The sequence below is a fragment of the Hyposmocoma kahamanoa genome, unplaced genomic scaffold, assembly GCF_003589595.1.
Source record: "Hyposmocoma kahamanoa isolate Upper Pololo Valley unplaced genomic scaffold, ASM358959v1 102, whole genome shotgun sequence".
Lineage (NCBI taxonomy): Eukaryota > Metazoa > Arthropoda > Insecta > Lepidoptera > Cosmopterigidae > Hyposmocoma > Hyposmocoma kahamanoa.
The window spans coordinates 5,226,345-5,232,082 of NW_020653337.1; positions in this window are offsets into that span (position 1 = coordinate 5,226,345).

Sequence of the window (5,738 nt, forward strand, 5' to 3'; positions counted from 1 at the left end):
GACACGGCAAGCGATTCACCGCGTTTCTCGACAGCCTCGCTCCATAAATGTGTGGCGTACGCAAGAAGATCCCCAGTAGATCGTCCACGGCGAAAACCATATTGTCGATCACTGAGGAGATCGTTATCTTCGAGGTATCCAAGGAGACGGCTGTTCAATACACGCTCCATAGTCTTACAGAGTATGGAGGTGATTGCGATAGGTCGATAATTAGATGGGTCGGCATGGCTACCTTTCTTAGGTACAGGCTGTACATTTGCAAGCTTCCAGGATTTCGGGACTTGTCCAGAACTCATAGAGAGGCGATACAGGCGAGTCAACACCGGAGACAACTCGGGTGCACAGTTCCGCAGGACAATCGCTGGGACTCCGTCAGGGCCACTGGCTTTGTTGACGTCTAATTTGCGTAAAGCTTTCAACACCTCTTTTTGACGGATAGTGATTTCGGGCATTTCCGAGTCACATCGAGGTAGTGTAGGTGGTGTTTGCAAAGTAGCGTCAAGACGGGAGTTGGAAGCAAAAAGAGAAACAAAAAGATTTGCTTTCTCTTCAGCGGTATGAGCCAGCGATCCGTCATCTCTCATTAAAGGCGGAAGGGATGACCTGCAGAAATTCGCTTCGACCGATTTAGCGAGTGACCAGAATGCTTTACTCCCTGATGGGTATGAAGCTAACCTGACCCCAATACGACTAATATGGCCGAAGCGAGCTTTCCGTATCGCTTTTTTGCAGGATCTAGCGGCTTTATTAAAGGCTTTCTTCAGACGGAGGGTTTCCGGTGCTTTGCGATCTCGAGCATCAGCCCAAGCCTGGTACGCAGATTGCTTTAGCGTTTCCGCAGAAGCACACTCAGCGTTAAACCAAGGGCGAGCTTTGCCGCTGGAGGAGACTTCGAAATACGGAATAAAGTACTCCATAGCCCGAATAATCACCTCAGAGACGGCAGACGCGCAGCACGTCGGATCGTCAGAAGAGAAGCACAGCTGCCGCCAGGGATAAGATGCAAAGAAATGCCGCATCGCATCCCAATCTGCTGACTTGTATCGCCACATCCTCCTAGTACTTCCCGTACTGAGATCGGGCGGGGAGTAGACAGATACAGATTTCACCAGACAGTGATCGGATGTCCCTAGTGGGGATGAGACCGATACTTGGTAGCGGTCTGGATCGGTTGTCAGCAGAAGATCCAGGCAATTGGCAGTGTGGTCGTCAACGTCCGGTACCCTGGTAGCGCAACTAACCAGCTGGGTGAGGTCTAGCGATAGAGCACATGCCCGCGCCTCTCTTCCAGCGTGGTCGGTTTTTTGGTATGGGAACAACCATTCCTGGTGATGGGCATTAAAGTCCCCCAAAAAGACAAGTTGTGCTTTAGGATACCGTTGTTGGACTGTTTCCGCCGAGCTGCAGAGATGGTTGAACAGCCTAGTCGTCTCCGGGTCTCCAGAATGCGACCGATACACACTGGCGTAGACAATTTGTTCCAGTCCAGTGTCTACCAGAACCCACATTACAGAGAGATCGGGGTCTTCAAGGTCACGGAGACGTTTAGAGCAGATGTCATCACGAGCGTAAACGCAGGTACCAGCGCGATGCTTAAATTTGTGCTCCAGAATGTAACCTGGGTAATGCAGATACGCCGTGTCCGAAGGACATCTAATTTGGGTCTCCGTGAGGAAGAGCATGTGAGGCCTTTCAGTCTCAAGATGGTGGTGGACAGATGAGAGATTGGAGTGCAGACCTCAGATGTTCGAGAGGTGCACTTTAAGTGAAAGGACGTGCATCCGCTGTTTAGCCTTCCTCAATTTTCTTGACCTTTTCATATTAGGGTTAGAGTGAATGGGGAGAGCGAAGGCAGTTGTACGAGACACTACTACTGAAAGTCATGCGGCACATACCCTATATGGTACGCCGATGGGAAACTAGACTGGAGCGCGCGGGGACGCCCGAACCCCCCCGGGAGTGGCCATCGGGTCCTTTCATCCGGTCGCCAACCGGCACGATGGAGCACCCCGGGATTTTTCGCGAGTTGGCAGGGCAGCCTTTCACTGGAGGCTAGTCAGCTAATTGGGCCCCCTACTACCTGCGGTCGGCCAGCGGAGCACCGTGCTTCGGATCCCGCTACCCTCCGCATCTAGGTTCCCAGCGCAACAACAAGGGAGCCCCGAGATCAACCAAATCAGTGCAGTGCAACTGTACAGACCCTTCACTCTAGAGCGGCTACTCTGGGCGTCAAGCCGGAACACAGCTATAGCTGTTTGGCGGCTAGGCTTCGCCTTTCTTTCAAAAGAAGGTCTACTGCTACTAAATACAAATACAAAATTTAGAAAACTAACTTACTTAATGCACTGAATACGTAACTGTTTTTACACTTAGTGTCTTGAAAGAAATTTTCTAATATATCGTCAGACCAATCCATCTTAGGTGGAAAATCTTGTACGACGCTCCTATTGAACAATATAACACCGTCTTCTGTTAATCCTGTACTGTTGAAACCCGTAAACCACTTCGTAAAGTCGTCGAATGTGAAGTGGGTATATGCATTAATTGAAAACGTAGCGGTGTTGTAAAAGTTACTAAGATAATTTATTATCATAATATTTTCTTTAAATGCAACATAATATTTGTTTACTTCTGTTTCATTTGGTTTACCCATACCGTATACATGCCGTGCATGTTGTTCGAATAACGAATCAATTTTGTCGAGATCATATTTTTTCTTCTTTGGTATTGCCTCATCATTTACCATGGCATCAGCAAATGGCCTTTGTTCTCTCTTGGCAACCTCGGTTATAAATATACTCGTAGTTTTATTGTTTTGAGTATGTACATTATTAACTAAAACAATAAATACAACTACGTGTGCTATAATGCTGGTAAGCATCTTGTGAAATAACATGCTTATCGTTGATGTTTTATTGTGTATGTAACGGAAATTTTATGGATATCAGTAAAAATTATTTTAATACTCTCTATGTGTTTTTCATTTTTGTTGTACTTTAAGTAAACGTATTCACAGTAAACGTGCTATGCATGCGCTATTATAAGTATTTTCTCAAGAAGTAGGCAGTATAAATTTATGGCAGTATAAGTATAAAGATGAAGGTGTCATAATCAGCGCCGAAGGAGAAGATGACCTTGAGAAGCTAAAGCAATCCGAGCAACTAAAACATTCAGGGCTAAAAGAAGAAGATAAAATTAAAAGGAGACCAAAAATAATATTATTAGGAGTGCCCACCTCTACTCCTGAGAAGGAGGTGCTGGAGTACCTATTTGAACAGAACATATCTGTCAAATATCCACAAGTGCAACGCGATAAGTTTTTAAGCTCGATCAAGTTGAGCCACAAATTGGCAAAAAGGACTCCTCGTATCGCAAATTTATATTAGAATTACCAGCAGATATCAGGAGCATGGTCATCCAACAGGAGCGAGTGTTTATTAATTGGACATCCTGCCCCGTTAGGGACTTCACGATCGTAACTAGATGTTACAAATGTCAGCAGTATGGACATTCTACAAAATACTGTCGAGACACCGACTCCACTTGTGGTCACTGCGGCTGCGTAGGTCATGCAATTAAAGATTGCTCGAAACTGGAACAACAACCTAAGTATGCTTCTTGTCAGCGGTACAACAAGCCAAGCCAACACAGGCCGGGGGATGCACTGTGCCCAGCGAGAAAAAGTGCTGAAGCTTTTTTTTTATTTAAACTCCATCGATTATGAGGGCGCCTAGAGCGCCAAACAGCAAGACCATATAGCACGGGAATTGGTAATGTAACAAATGATTTTGTAAATGACATAGACTCTTTTTATAAATATGAATCTTTTACTTGTGACTCTGAAAGATGTTCTACGCTTATTCCTAATAACAAATGAAGCCATAATATTTTATCACAAAACATTCGTAGTATTAATTGTAATTTTAATAGTTCGGTAACCTTATTTAGTCAGATTAATATTGATATCGATATAATTGTATTAACTGAATGCTGGTTATCTTTTGCATCCTGCACTCCCCAATTAGCTAGATATGACGCATATTGTACTGAAAAAATTAATATTTTAAAAAGTTGGTGTTACCTTATATATTAAAAAAATATTACTAATATTATAACAGAGGAACCCGCCATTGTAGACGGTAATTGTCTCATTGGGAAGATCGGAAACGATACCGCGATAGTGGCCATTTACCGTTCTCCTTCTTATCGCAATATTAATAACTTTTTAAAGTCACTTGCTCATATTTTACGAAATTTAACCCCTTTTAAAAATGTATATCAGATTGCTGACTTAAACATAGACATTAAATCAGGAAATATTGACCAATTCACAAGAATATCTAACATTTGCAGCCTGCTTCGGCTATTTACCGACTCATTTTCTTCCAACAAGAAAGGAAAATTGTTTGAATCACATACTCGCCAAAACTAATATATCCATGAAAATTTTAGTATTAAACTCTTCCTTGACTGACCATAATTCTGTATTATTGAGTCTGCAAAAATGTTTATTATGTCTTAAATTATCGCAAAACAGATCACGTTGCAAAATACCGGAGTGATACATAAGTAGACAACTTAGACTTAACGCCTATTTACGATACAAATGACGTAAACATATCAACAGCATATTTTATTTCTCCCTTAACAAAAATTATTGACAGAAATACATGTACCACTTTGTTATCACGACGAAATAAAATTATTAAGCCATGGATTACTTCTGGACTTTTACGCTGTATAACGCATCGTGATAAACTTCATAAAAAAAATTTTTATAATGAAGTTCTTAAAATAACTTATTTTTTTATATATCGTAATTACTGTAATAATCTACTTAAGAAATTAAAACGAAAATATGAACAGACAGAAATACAAAATGCAGGTCAAAACAAGAAAAAAATATGGAAAGTCATTAAAAACATTACATTTGGTGTTAACCAATAATACTACTTCGTCTGCACATCAGCTGATTGCAAATACAACTGCCGCAGCGATTACACTTAATTCTGCAAATAATTTCTTTGCTAATATAGGCAGAAACTTAGCTGAAAAGGCGAAACTATACAACAATAACTATCTCTGTCACACTCAGCACTTTTGCCCTATTTGATACTGACGAATCTAAAGTAGACAAAATCATCATGACTCTGAGAAATGACTGTGCTATTGGAATTGATAAAATACCCTGTTCATTCATCAAGATATTCAAGCAACACTTAATACCATCACTTACGTATTTATTCAACGAGTGCTTTGTAACAGGAATGTTTCCTCATATATTAAAAAAGGCCCTTATCACTGCGGTCCATAAAAACGGGGATAAGAGTTGCTTTGATAACTATCGCCCCATAGCCTCATGCCGTCTTTTATATATAAGAGGTCATGCACATAATCTTCTGAAAAGTTATTTAAATGAGAGGACTCAGCACGTTAAGATACATGATACGATAAGTGAGGAACTTACCGTCGAATATGGCGTCCCGCAAGGAAGTATACTAGGGCCTTTGCTTTTTCTCGTTTTCATTAATGATTTATATCTCCTCCCCCTACCAAACAATAGTAAAATAATATCTTACGCTGACGACACTGCTTTGTTATTTAGTGCCGAAAATTGGACTGACTCATTTACATTAGCCCACGCGGACTTTGACACTGTCAATAAATTGCTTAGGAAAAACTTACTGACCCTGAACACTGATAAAACAAAATACGTGACGTTTTCCTATAACTCACTC